The 15,633-nt window shown below is 34.8% G+C and overlaps 1 protein-coding gene and 1 pseudogene across 2 annotated transcripts in view; both read right to left on the bottom strand.

The window, feature by feature from the left end:
- The window catches only part of CFAP299 (cilia and flagella associated protein 299), a 569,122-nt gene that overhangs the window by 186,283 nt on the left and 367,206 nt on the right, over positions 1 to 15,633 (bottom strand). The gene's annotated exons all lie outside the window — the stretch shown is intronic.
- Positions 10,576 to 11,009, bottom strand: LOC126032647 (40S ribosomal protein S24-like; annotated as a pseudogene).

Here is a 15,633-nt window from a genome sequence, read left to right as displayed (position 1 = left end):
AGCTCACTTCTATATCCTACACTCAGGAATTATTCCTGGCACTACCTGACAGGCAGTCTGTAGTGATAATGATTAAATAGGAGTCAGCTCCAGGCTTGGCAAGTGCTTTATCCCCAATTCTGAACCCTAGTACAACATTTTTAGTATAAAATACTGATTATTTATGCTACAAGTTTGGGGGGGTTATTTTGTAAAATAGATGATTAAATATCCCAGAGTATATACAAAATTTAGTTCTCATGAAGCTTAGCCTGCATTTGCAATGGACTTCAATCTGCTTTCTTTGAACTTCTCAGAAGGGCCATTATTAAAAGTTTAATTTCATCTGGTGGTATTTTTCCTGAATACAGATGGTTTCTTTCTATCTGCATCTTGCTCGGTTCACTGGGTTACTTTGAACTTTTCCAAGTGTACACTAATCACATGCTTGCAAACTGTGTTCATCAAGCTATACAGTAAATATTGCATTTACCAATGACTTTGTGGGACATTCTGTAAGATGATGGTTGGGAAGAAAATGGGGGAGCTGGAAGAGAAATATTGACATGGATGGTGGGACTTTTTATGAAACAGATTATCTAAAATTCAACTATGCACAACTTTATAACTTACAGTGTCTTAATAAAATAATGTTTTAAACTGGTAAGCTATAGAGTTTCAGTCAGAATATTAAAAATAATGAAATAGGAAACCCAAAGCTAACCTGTTTCCCCTCAGTCTCCATCTGTCTAGGAGCCAGTTCACCATGCAGGTGAGCAATTCCTTGCCCTGAGGAAGAGAAAGGAATAGCTAACAAAACCAGAGCCTTCACTCAACAGCCACAAACTTTTAGAAAATAAACCTCAGCATTACATGTCGAAAATAGAACAATTTAAGTGTGACTAGAGGGAAACAACCAGGCCTTCAACATGCTTAGAGAATGAAGATGGTAGCTCTGAAGACCTGAAAGATCTCAGACTCGTTTATAGAGCCTTATATAGGTAAGGATTTTAGAGAGTAAATATGGAGGGTGCTCAAAGGACTCAAAGAAAATGCAACAAAATGAACAAACCTCAAATAAAGAAGATATAAAAGTAGAAATGATAAAACTTCAAACTGAAATAATGGTTAAAAAACTTGTTAGGTAAAATGAAAAACTCACAGGAAAGCCTCACCATCAGAGTAATAGCGACTGAGGAAAGAGTTAGTGAGCTGAAAGATAAACCGTATAACAACTCCATCCAACAGAAGAAGTTGGAAAAGAGCCTGAAAATGAATGACTAGATGATGGAAAATATTCTCCAAGATTGTGAACAAGTGAAAATAGGTGCATAAGATAAATTCAATAGAAACAACATACAAATAATTGGAATCTCAGAGGTCCAGGAAGAAAACTTCCATGAAAATCAACACTCAAGCATACCATTGCAGAGAAGTTCTCAGAACTAAAGTGTGTATGCAACTACATCCTTGGATGCCCGAAGATCATAAGCTAAAAGAGATCCAAAGAAAATCACCTGAAGGCTCATCTTATTCAGAATTATAAAAACTTTAGATAGGGATAGAATACTAATGGCAGCAAAATAATAAAGGAAAATTACATACATATGACATTACATACATACAAACTTACATATATAAAAATTGAACAATTACAGCAGATTTATCACAATCAACCCTTAAGGCACAAAGACAGTGATATAATGGGATATAATGACAAATCTCAACAAATAAATACTTTACCAAGATCACTTCACCCACCCAGACTTACATTTAGGTTTGAAGGAAGAATACATAGATTCACAGATAAGCAGCAGCTTAGACACTTTACAGACTCAAAACCAACATCAGGGGATACTCTTGGTTATGCACACAGAAATTGCTCCTGGCTTGGGGTACCGTATGGGATGCTGGGATTCAAACCACTTTCCATCCTGGGTCGACTGCATGCAAGGCAAAAGCTCTACCACTATATTGCTCTGGCCCCTCAACACCAACATTCTAAGAGGAACTGAGTATATACCTGAAGACAATGCAGACCCAATAAGCACATCAAAGTCCTCCTTTAATTAAGTGATGACACTTAATCCCATGACAATCATCTATGTCAATGTCAATGAAACAAATGCACCAGTTAACAGACACAAAGTGAAAAGATGGATCAAAACCTTGAATCTAACACTTTTCTGCCTGCAAGAAACACATCTGAATAATCAGAGCAAACATAACCTCAGGGTCAGGGGTTGGAGAAAAATTATTCAAGCAGATGGCTCCCTTGAAGGGGCTGAGGTGGCCATACTCATGTCAGACAACACAAATTTTAGGATTTAAAAGATTGTAAAAGACAAAATGGACATTTAGAACTAATCATAGATGTGTACAGCAAGAAGATATTACACTTATAGATTACAAGCATTTATCAGAAAGGAAGAAAAGGATTACATAAATAACTTAATGGTATAGTTTAATAAATTGAAAAAAGGCAACAAAATGAGGTGAAAGTAAACAGGCAAAAGGAAATAATAAAACTTAAAGCAGAAAAGAATGATCTGGGCACCAAGAAAATAATCCAAAAGGTCAATGAAAGCACAAGTAGGCTCTTCAAAAAAAAAAAAGAAAAAAAAACCAAGACTGATAAACCATTAGCAAGACTCACAAAGAAAGGTAGAAAGATACACTTAGGGGCTGGTGAGGTGGCGCTAGATGTAAGGTGTCTGCCCTGCAAGTGCTAGCCAAGGAAGGACTGCGGTTCGATCCCCCAGCATCCCATATGGTCCCCCCAAGTTAGGGGCAATTTCTGAGTGCTTAGCCAGGAGTAACCCCTGAGCATCAAACGAGTGTAGCCCGAAAAACCAAAAAAAAAAAAAAGATACACTTAATAAGCATAATCAGAAATAAAATATATGTGGTCCCCCAAGCCAGCAACAATTTCTGAGTGCATATCCAGGAGTAACTGCTGAACATCACAGGGGGTGCCCCCCAAAATAAAGAAAGGTAAAAAAATATAAAATATATGTCTTATAGATATTACAGAAATGTAAAGTTTAATTAGAGATTACTTCAGGAATATTTATGCTACTGAGCAAGAGAACCTGAAAGAAATGGAACAATTTTTGGATTTTTACAACCTTTCAAGGTTAAGCCAAGATAATTAGTAATAGCTGAATATATATGTTCAGCTATTATCTCAATTGAGGAAATTGATTGATTAATCAAAAGGCTTCCCCCCAAAAAAACCTAGAGCCAGATATATTCACTAGTAAGTTATTTCAAATATTTAAAGCAGATATACTGCTAATACTCTTCCAAATCTTCCAGGAAACTGAAGAAACAGAAACACTTTGAAATAGTTTATCTGAAGCTAACATCACCCTGATACCAAAATCAGGCAAAGACACCATCCCAAAAAGAAGAAAATTATAGGCCCATATCCTTGATGAATATTGATACAAATATCTTCAATATAATACTCACAAGTAGTATCCAACAACTCATCAAGACATCTAACTATCATGACCAAATATGATTTATTCCAGGAATGCAATGATGGTTTACTATATGCAAATCAATCAATACAATACACCAAATTAACAAAAGAAAAAACACCATCTGATTATATCAATAGATGTTGAAAAAGCATTTGACAAGGTTTATTACCCATCCATGACAAAACTCTAAAAACTGCAGACATTTATCACAAATCAATCGCAAACGAAAAAAAAAAAAACTAAAAGCCTTTCTACTTAGATCTAGCATAAGATTGCCCCCTTTCCCTGCTTCTATTATAGTACTGGAATTATTTCTTATAGCAATTAGGCAAGAAAAAGAACATCAAAGTCACTAACATAGGAAAGGAAGAATTGAAGCTCTTATAGCTTGCAGATAACATTATATAGTATTAAGGAAATCCTACAGACTCCACAACAAAGCTTCTAGAAACAATAGACTTATATACTAAATTAGTAGACTGCAAATTAAAATGCAAAAGTCCACAGCTTTTTTGTACACAAACAACGAAAGAGAAGGAAAAGTATTTTAAAAAATCTCATTCACAATGCTTTCTTAGAAAATAATCTACCTTGGAGTCTACTACAGAGGTGAAAGAACTATATAATGTAAATAATAAAACTGCTTCAAGAAATAAGAGAACTCAGAAAAATGTAGACATATACCATGCTCATGAATTGAGAGAATTAACAAATTAAAATATCAATACTTCCTACAACATTATGCAAGATTTAATGCAACCTCATAAAAATTTTCCATGATATTTTATTTTTTGTTTTTTTTGGCAACACCTGGTGACACTCAGGGTTTTTCTCTTGGCTATGTGCTCAGAATTCGCTCCTGACTTGGGGTACCATATGGGACACTGGGGATCAAACCGCAGTCCATCCTAGGATGATGCATGCAAGGCAGATGCCTTACTGCTTGCGTCACTGCTCCAGCCCTGACATTTTTCAAAGTAGAGGGTCATATACTTCTGAAATTCATGTGGAAAAATAAATATTTATGAAAAGCTAAAGCAATCTTTTACAAAAAAGATAGGATGAATCACTCTACCCAACTTTAAACTGTAATATAAGCCATATTCATTAAAACAGCATGGTATGGAATCTACAACACATTATATACAAAAGGGACCTGTTATACTAGCAATCCAGGGGGCAAAAGGGGGAGGTATGGGTTGCATGTCTGGAACAGGGACAGGAGGAGGACAACACTGGTGGGGGAAATGGCCCTAATTCACTGTAGCTATGTACCTTAAATATAACTTTGGAAAGACTTGTAATCCCCAATGGTCACAATAAAAAAATAAAAGCATGGTATTGGGACAAAGACAGATCTTCAGATTAATAAACATTGATGAATAATGAATATAATGAATAATTGAATATCCAGAAATAAACTGACAGAAGTATGAACATTTTTTCTTTGTTTTGTTTTGTTTATTTAGTTTTGTGGCCACTGGTGATGCTCAGTGGTTACTCCTGGCTATGCTTTCAGAGATCGCTCCTGGCTTGGGGGAACATATGGGATGCTGCGGAATTGAACCGTGGTCTGTCCTAGGTCAGCTGCATGCAAGGAAAATACTGGACATTCCCCCACTGCTCCACCCCAAATTATTTTTTGATAAAAGTAAAATATTACTAAGGGAGCAAGGGAAGCCTCTACAACAAGTAGTATGGGGAAAAGTGATCAACAACATGCAAACAATGAACTCAGATGCTTCCTTAACAGCATGCACAAAGGTCATTTCAAACAGATTAAAACCTTGATAGCAAAACCTAAAACTATAATGCACATTAAGGTACATAAGGTATATAATGTACCATAAGGTACATTAGAAGGAAACATAAGCATGACATTAGATTTAAATACATTTTCAAGGATGAAGCACTACTGACCAAGAAAGCGGAAGCAAAAATAAACAAACTGGACTACCTTAAATGAAGAAAGCTTCTGAACTTCAAAGTAGTGACTAGGATACAAAAACTAAAAAGTTATTGGATTATTGATCTAATAACCATCAGATAGGGGTTAATATCTAATCTACATAAGGCACTGTTTGAACTTTGCAAGAATGAAAAATGGGGAGTCAAATAAAAATATATTTTCTTAAAGAGAAAATACAGATGGCCAAAAGGCACGTGAAAAATTCTCATCACTAATCATTAGGGAGATGCAAATAAAACAACAATGAGATATCATCTTACACCACAGAGACTAACACATATCACAAAAACCAGAATAATCAGTACTTGTGTCAACGCAGAAAGGAACCCTTTCACTGCTGGTGGAATCCTTTCAATGGAGACTGGTCCAGCTCTTTTGTAAAACAATGTGGACATTCCTAAAGAAGCTAGACCTCTGCACTCCTATCTTCAGCGCAGCACTATTTACAATAGCCATAATCTAAAAACATCCCAGGTGCAAAACAACAAATGAATAGCTAAATAAACTATGGAATATCTACACTATGGAATATTATGCAACCATTAGAAAAAATAAAGTCATGAAATTATGATAAATGAAATTAGCCAGAGGGAAAGAATTAGGCACAGAATAATCTCACTCATTTGTGGATTGTAAGAAATATAAAAGACATTGGGCCCGGAGAGATAACACAGCGGTGTTTGCCTTGCAAGCAGCCAATCCAGGACCAAAGGTGGTTGGTTCAAATCCCAGTGTCCCATATAGTCCGCCGTGCCTGCCAGGAGCTATTTCTGAGCAGACAGCCAGGAGTAATGCCTGAGCACTGCCGGGTGTGGCCCAAAAACCAAAAAAAAAAAAAAAAAAAGAAATATAAAAGACAATACAGTAACACAATTCAGAGTCAATAGAATTAAGGGTAAGGAGGTCTAGTGCAGTGTAGGACACTCACCACAAAGAGCACTGAAAGCAGTTAGTATAGAGCTGGGTCTACTAGTACAATAATAGCTGGAAGTGATCACTCTGCAAAAGAAGTTGGTGCTGGAAGGTGAGAAAGTACAATAGTACTGACCACAATGCCAAAACTAAAGAGTGATTGAGAGAGAGAGAGGAGTGAAAGAGAGAAGCAAATTTCCTTCCCTAGGGACAGGCTAGAGGGAATGGGAAGAAAACAGGGGACATCAGTTGCTAAAAGGACCCACTGCTGAAAAATGGTGCACATTTTATGACTGAAATCCCAATAATGAACAATTTTGTAACCACAGTGCTTACATCAAATAATTTAAAATAAAATATGATGAAATAAAATGATGAAATAGCCATTTAATCTTGCCTTCTCTTTATAACTAAAAATCCCCTTACTGTAAAGTCAAGAATATCAGTCCTTTACAGAAAAGAATGAAACCTTCAAAAGCGCTTATGAAGCTACAGATAAATTTCTATCTATGATAGTAAGAAAGTGTAGTAGTAACCAATTGGTTTGGACAACAATTATTTTTTATTTAATTAAATTAAACAGAAAAATGACATGCTTCTTCAACAATTTAGAAACATTTTGTAATTTAAAAACATTAATGGAAATATAATTATTCAAACTATCTGCTATATATCCTGTCCCATTGTACTATAAAATTGTAGAATATAATGTCTATTGTAATAATGACTTACAAAATAAATTTATCTTATAATTTTATTTTATTGAAACTATTGTGATCTACAAAATCTTTTATTGTGGAATTTCATATGTAGATGAGTCAGAACCATTTACAACACCAGTGTCGACCTCCCTCCATCAATGAACCCAGAGTGTATCCCATACCACCACCCTTTGCCTTCTTGCCTGCCAGTATTTAAGTTTAAGTTTAGATTTAAGTTTAGATTTAATTTGAAGCTTAGATGGCTAAATTTAGGTCTCTTAATTCTAATATCATGGACTTTTACTTGGATATTTAATTCTGTCCTTATTTTTTCTCCACCAATGTTTCTGAGACTACTTAGACCCTGGGTCCCAGTATTTTTTTTATCTTTGTCTTATTTTTTATAGAAAAATGCAGAAATATGTGGTAAAACATAATAATCCGTCTCCCAAGGTTCTATAAAAAGACAGGAACATCTATATAAAAATAAATTTAAAAAAAATATAACAAAAGAAAAAAAGGTGGTTTGTGGCAGGTTTTTTTTTTGCATAGATGCATGGAAGCAAGTTCTTACATATGAAACAAATTCTTATGTAATAAGGATAGGAATTCATACATTTTTATTGTATGGAGAAAAGACAAGTTCTTTTTCTTTAGATAACTTTTTAGACTAATTTCCTTTGAAGTAAAAGTGTATACTACAGACAGCAGCATGTCAGCTGATCCATATCTCATCAAAGACCTTGAAGTGGTCACAAAGATTTCAGTTTAACAAACAAAAACTAATATGTTAACTGAAGTTAACCTGTAGAAAGCAAGACCTTTCAACTTTTTTATTAAGTCTGTTTTTGTTAAGGAACAGGTGTACATTACTTTCTACTTCCAATATGTCAGGACAGGCCACAGAAGTAAAACAGATTTAAGTGGAAAAAAGACAGCTGATTATATGTGAAGCTGGAGGTTAATCTAACTATGAAGGATGGTATTAGCACAGTTTATTCCATGACATCTTTCCAGAAAGTTAAGCATTTTTTCTTCCACTCTGTCAAGTTTTCCAATGCTAGTACAAGAAATATTCCATGACTCAGAATACAGACAACATTGGAAAAGTTTCAAGTATTTTCTGATGATATTTACATGCTTAATATATAATACAATATTTGAATACTCACTATCAATTAACCAATACAAAATGACTAATAAAGACAAAATTAACCGACACCCTATATACTTACTTTTAAATATATAAAGTATAAAACATTTGTAGGGATGATTTTATTTCTTCCTAGCAGATTCTGTAAGAGGAGGTTGTCCTGAAAAAATAGTATTCCAGATCTACTAAATAAAAATATTTTTGAAAGGAGTAAATAAAAATATTGTATGATCTTAGCATTTTTCTATAAGACCTAACATACACCATAGACATGTAGACCAGTATGTACTGATGTCAACCCTTCAACAATTTGGTAAGATATTTATCCCATTCCACATAAGAAACATTTCAGTGGTGTATATTAAAACAGAAAAAGTGTATTTCTTCAGAATTTCAAGAAAAATGTTCAATTTTATGTATTTCTTTAAATGACAAATGTCTTTTTTTTTACCAAAGGGAAGAAATGACAAATCCAAATTTGGACTCCTGAAGTATATGTAAAGAGTTACCAAAAATTATTATTTACAAGCACTGAACTGTTCTTTACATGGACTACAGCAAAAGAAAATGCAAAGTATGTAATTAGAATATTCCAAACTTGCCATTCATTTGAGTAACTGGAAAAGGGTAAGGAAACTTTTGAAGAGACACTATAAAAATAAATCTATTTATGCATATCTTCAAGCATCTCTGTAGAGTCTTTCCATTCTACCTCATTCTCCCACCTGTTTGTAAAGATATATCTTGGCAGTATGTCGAAGACCTAATATCATTTTTTAACCACATACAAATTGAATTCCAGTCTCATAGCATCAATCTCTGGAGAATAAAATCTGGCCACATATAAGGAACACAAACTGTTCCTTAACAAGTTGGCAGGTATTTGGCACATGATTTGGGTTTTGTTTAAACAAGCTGATTAGCAGTATCATATTGGCAAGTTCATTATTTATAATCACTCTATTCCCTTTTTCTATAAAAAGTAGAAACACACATATTTTTATAGTACTAGTATGAATAAATAGGAATTTGATATTTTTTCACAAGTTAAACTTGCAGTGCTAAAAACTACAGAGGAAAGATTATTTAAGTGCAAGAGATTTTTAGTGTCAACCACAATGTTGTAAGAGAATATTTGTGACCTTAGTTCACACCCAACTATTTATTTTAGGTTCACTTCCATTATTACTTATATACCAAGTGTGAAAAGAAAAATAATAGAGTGCTTAGAGTAAACAAATAAATCACTATGTAATCCTGGACTCAAGGCTTTATACCTGGAAGTATAAGACCATCATACTTAGGCTTTTCGAAATATCTTTGGGGTTTGATTAGTGTTATGGCACTGGTGGGCCAATTAATATAATACTTACAATTGTGACTGATACTAAATGAATGCCTTATACTAAAAATGAATAAATATTAGTTCCGTTGTGATTTTCTTAAGCAGTTTTCTGATCTGCTTTTATCACTTTATATAGTTATTCCATAAATACATTAAATCTATTTTATGTAAAATATTGTCACTAAAATATTTATTAAGTTTTTCTCTTTAGCTACTACTACATACCATATCTATTTTCTTCTTTCATCTATAACTTCTTAACTGAATAGGAAAGCATATTTTTCACCACATTGTAACCTCTTTTGTTACTGAATATGTTTGTAAGATACTAGATTGTTTAGGTTTTAGAAGACAATTGCTCTTACTCTCTTCAAGTTAGAGTTCTTCCTCAAACACTTTTGTTGCTTGCTCTATTTTGTTACAATTTGGATTTAACTGTGGTATTGGACTCAGTATATCTAAGTCAAAACAATACTTACATTTACAAATTTGTCTTTCTTTTTCTGCTGCCTATTCCATTTAGTGATATCACTATTAACATTCATAATATTTATAGTTAATGACATTGAAATGGATATTGTATAACTTGCTATTAACAACTATAACAAAATATAGTTAAGTTAATCATATACAGATCAAGTATTGCCAACATTAATTTACTTAGTTTTCCACAAATTTTTTCTAACTACTATTATTATCTGATGAAGAGCAGGATTAACGCTTAGATTCGCAGAGCAAGTAGTAAAAATAATTATATTCCCTAAGTAGATGATATTTAACCACTTTACCATAATGACTGCAGTTACTTCTAGAAATTGTTATCTCTAATTTCTCAATTTCTTATAGTTTCATTATTTTGATTAGTTATATTTTATAATTTAATATAACTATAATAGATCTTTAAAAATTCTAATTAGATATATCCTCTATGTTTACATTACTTAGCTCTAGTTTTTCTCTAGAGAAATATTTTTCTTTTTTTTTTCTTTTTTTAAAGGTTTCTTTTTACGATTTATTCATCCTCGTGAAAAAAAATCTGCACAATCACCAGATAAGTCACTGCGGAATCTTTATTCCTTCTTTTTGCCAGTGTCAACGTTGGCCTTGGAGGTGCCCCTGATTTTCTTCATCCTGTTCTTGCGCTCCTTCCTCGAGGTTTTCTTCTTCTTGTATAGGCCACGTCTCGCCAATCTATGCTTGGGCTCATTCTTCTTCGCGTGGTCCAAGGAATCATAAATCATGCCAAGCCATTCGTCTTGGTGCCACCAAAATGGGTCCTGAACCCGAACACGAAGATAACGTCTGGGGTGGTCTTGTACATCTTTGCCAGTTTCTCCTGAATTTTCGTCTTTGGCATGTGGCCTTGCCTGGGTTTAGGACATCAATGACCATTTGCTTCCACTGTAACAGTTGGTTGGTCGGTCATGAATTTCCTGGTGCAGATGGTGACCGTGTTGTTCATGATGGCAGCACAGCAGCAGAGTCGGGGGGAAGAGCGAGACATATTTATTTCTAACTACCTAATCTTTCCAAAAGTATCTATTTAATTTTAAATCCATACATTTTAATTTTTTGATATAATGTTTCTCAGTGGCATAAAGGATAAACACAGGTTTTCCATGTGGCATTGCCAACCTATTCTATGACAACTCTTGTTACTCTTAGACCAAAATAAAATGTTCTAAGAGAATAAAAATAATGACTCTAGTCTAAACTTATCTGTGGTGAAGTTCAGATATGTCTAACAACCTAACAAACTATTTTGTTTTATATTATGTTGTGGTCACATTTGGATTTTTTCAGGGTTTACTCCTGGCTCTGTTTGGCATCATTCCTGTGGTAGGCTCTGCAAAATAATGTGGGTGCCAGTAGTCAAACCCTGGCTGGTCATGTGCAAGGCAAGTGTCCTGCTCACAGTTCTAAATCTCTGGTCTTCAAAGAACCTTATACTCTTTGCTTTGCATTCATAAATCACTCCTTGCAGGGCATGGGGGACCATATTTGGGCTGAACTCAAATCAAGATTTTCAGATTATGAGGGAAATTCACTGTACCATCACTATCTGTAGAATCTATTTTATTTTGAACAGGGGACTCAAAAATATTTTGAGAAATTCAAACCCAAGGAAAAAAATAACAATACCTGGAAAACTTATAAAATGTTAGAAGTCAAGGTGTTTAAATGAAAAAAAAAAATAAGTGTTGGAATAACTGGTTTTCACCCTAATCAGAATATTTCTTTGCATGTGCTTGTCCTACCTGCATGGGAAGAAGCTCTGGATTAGGTCTCAACCTTTACCTGTTCACTACCCATGAGAATAGTTCTATTCTTCCCAGTAAAGATCTTGGCTCAAAGAGACTTTCAACAGTTTTTGGCTGTATTTACACAACAAAAATACCCCACATTTGTGACATACTTAGAGTTAAATGATACTCTGATCATCAAAACAAGGTTTAGAACTATTTCTTTATTATGATTTGAACTTGATTGTATAGTTCTGACTATTTCAAAAAAGGAAGTGGAATCCATCTTGCTCCCCAGTGACACGCTTCTAAGAGCTTTATCTGACTTCTCAGAAGAAATCTCCTCCCACTATCCCACTGGAAAAATCTGGAATTTCTTCAGAAGGTTGCATTTTGTAATCTCCTCAATGATCCATTTTTCACCAAACCTGATGGCCACGTGTTTTATATTGATATATCATCATCAGGGAAAGGTGGTATCACTGTATCACTGGCCCCTCACTAAATACAACAGTGTCTACAAATTAGAAGTCAGCTCACCAAGTGGAACTTGATGCTTTAATTCACTTACTCCCCCATGTCTCAGGACCATGCAATGTGGTAAGTGATTCAACTTACATGGTTGGCCTTTTCTCTGGAATTGTCACTGCCTCTTCAACGCCCACTGTAAATGGCCATTTTGTAAAATACTGTTTTACAAAAGCAGTCTGAGCTCATTTTCATCACTCACATAAGATTTCATTCTGGTTCCGAGGTCTGATGGCTCAAGGAAATGATATAGCTGACCTTTTAGCCATGCCAAATTTTAGTCACTAGCAGAAGAGAATCAAGTCCATACAAATTCCCACTGCCTTCATGTCCATTACCATATTCCATGGAGGCAAGCCAAACCTATTGTTGATAAATGTACCATTTGAGCTGCTTTACATATAAAAATATCACATATAGTTTGTTCTATCCCCAAAGATACAAATTAATTATGGCAAATTGATGTTTTATATGTTGATTTTTTCCAAAGAAACTCTATGTCCAGGTGGCTGTGGATACTTATTCTCATTTTGTGTTGGCCATATTTCTGATTTCTGAAAGAGCTAAGGTGGTTTGAACATTCCTAATATAATATTTCACTGTTATAGGTATCCCTTACTATCAAAACTGATAATGGTCACACCTACATCCGTAAAACCTGTCAACCATTTTGCAAAAAATGGCAAATCAAACACATCACTGGGATCCCCATACAATCCTTGAGGACAAGGTATAGTTTAACAAAATCACAAGACCCTCAAAACTAAATTATTAAAATATAGGAAAGGAGCATGCTACTATTTTCACTAAACTTTAATTTACCACATGGAGAGCCCCACACAGCCAAACAAACTTTCAAAAGGATGCACAGATTCAAAAGACATTAATTTAGTTATTTGAATAAAAATTGATGATGAATAGATTTCTGGTAATCTCCTCATTCACGGAAAATGATATGCTTATGTTGCCACAAGAAAAAAAAGAAAATTCTGACAAGAAACTTTGTGTCCCACCATGCCTCTTCAGAAGCAGAATTCCTACAAGTGATGAAACTCAGCCATAGGTGTCTGCTAAGGAATCCTCCAAACCAAAGCACTCCTGCTTTTTCCCAGATCCTATAATAGACTACTCGAGAGGACAAGAGAAGAAAGTCAACAGCGACCTCCAAAAGTAACCAGAACAATATGCTAACACTTCACATTAAAACAGAAACTACAGGGATTGGAAATAACCAGTTCTAGTTCTGGGTTCCGTTTATGATAAAACAGGTGAGGCTCTCACTGGAATTTATAATCTAAAAAACACTTGGTACATGAACTCAATATTACAATGCCTCAGTAAAACTCCAGGTTTGACTGATTATTTTAACCAAAACCATTACAAGATGACCTCAACTGGTCAAATCCATAAAAACAAAGTGGCAGAAGAATTTGGCAAAATTTGAAAGCTCCTTGAGCAGGGCAACACTGGTGTATCATCCCAAAAGACTTTAAGAAAATGATTGGGAAGCTTACTGACCAGTTTTAAGGGAACAGACAAGTTTCACATGAATCACTTCTACTTCTGATGAATGATCTTCATGAAGACCCGAATAAAACAGTAAAGGCATGAAAAAGAAAATAATGATCATCTCGATGACTTAAAAGCCGTGGGACGACAGCATTAAAAAAAAAGTTAGTCCAGAGATTTAAAGCACTTTTACTTGTAGTACAAATTTGAAGTGGCAGGCCTCCTGGAAAAAGGAAAACAGGAAGGAGAGTGCCTGTATTTGCTTGAAAATTCCTGGTTATAGCAGCATAAAAAACAGCGTACCTGAAGCTTGGTCAGAATAGTGTCCCCAAAGAAGGTCAGTGATGAGTCATGTCCATTGGGAAAATGGTAATTGTGGGTAATGGGCATGCAGGGCTTCAGAAGGGTGGGAGCTTGGCTTGCCCTTTCCTCATGAGATGGTCAGCTATCTGCTGCATGGACTGGTATAACCATGATCTTTCACAGCCTGGTTTACATCTCATTGGGAAAAAAGTAAGTTTTCTATGGAAACTCTATGGAGCTGGCTCTGTTTGAGCATGGTGACTGCATTGTGCATGTGATTAAAGCTGCCAGACTTCCTGGAAAAAGGAAGATATGAAGAGAGGATGCTTACACTCGCTCCAAAAAGCCCTGGTGATATCAGCCTAAAAAAATGTACCTGAAGTTTGGTCAGAATAGGGTTCCCAAAAGGAATTTGTAGAGGGTTAACCAAGGATGACGAAGATAGCAGGTACAGCTTTGGCAGGACAGGAGCTTGGCCTGTCCTTCTGAGATGCCTACTTTCTGTTTTCACAGCTTGGTTCATATGCCATTCAAGAAATAAGTGAGTATAGCCCAGTTCAAATATCCTTTGTCTAATTTTGTTTGAAAAGTTTTAAAGTTACATAACTATCCGACTCTCAGTAATTTGTTAGAATACACAGGTAAATCATCTAGTTTCATATGTTTACTTTGGAAAAAAGTTCAATTACTGTTTTGATTTTCTTGTTTGCAATTTGTCTATTCAAATTTTAATTTCTTTCTGATATGTCCTCAGAGCTGGTACTACACTAAGATTTTATTTTTATTCTTCTAGGTTTTTATATCAGTGTATTAAAATTGTCCATAGTAATCTCATGTTCTGATAAATACTTTGTGACACTTTCATAAGTTATTTTCAATTACGATAGCCTAAATGGTTTTTGTTAACAAATCATAATTTATCATCAGCATCAGCATCCTAAATCTAGTCCCTGCATATAACAAAGGGGAAAAGTATTGTGTCTAATTCAAGTTCTGTAAATGAAGTTTTGCTTTATCATGGAGTCTCAAGTATGTTGCATTTTATGTGACAATATACTGATTACAACCTTTTTATTTTATTTATAGTAATACCCAATTCAAGAAGACTAATCAAGCATTTTAGTTTAAGTTTATTTGCAAGAAATATGATCTATCTGAATATACTAAAATAAAGATAACAAACACATGGATATTAATAAATATCAAACACGATGAGTTATACTGTTAGCATAACCTTTGAAAAATAATAATCATTTTATTTAAGCACTGTGGTTACAAAATTGTTTATGGTTGTGGTTCAGTCAAACAATGTAACCTTCCCTTCACCAGTGCAAGTTTCCCATCACCAGTGTCCCTGATATCCCTTCACTCTTCCCCTGCCTGCCTCTGGCAAACATTTCACCCACCCAACCACCCCCTACCTACCTACCTACCTACCCACCAACACACCCCACTACCCATCCACCCACCTAGCTACCTAGCTACCTAGCTATCTACTAGCTA

Source organism: Suncus etruscus, chromosome 16 (assembly GCF_024139225.1).
Source record: "Suncus etruscus isolate mSunEtr1 chromosome 16, mSunEtr1.pri.cur, whole genome shotgun sequence".
NCBI lineage: Eukaryota > Metazoa > Chordata > Mammalia > Eulipotyphla > Soricidae > Suncus > Suncus etruscus.
Note: the sequence above shows the minus strand (reverse complement) of the source record. Positions and strands in the feature narration are given on the sequence as shown.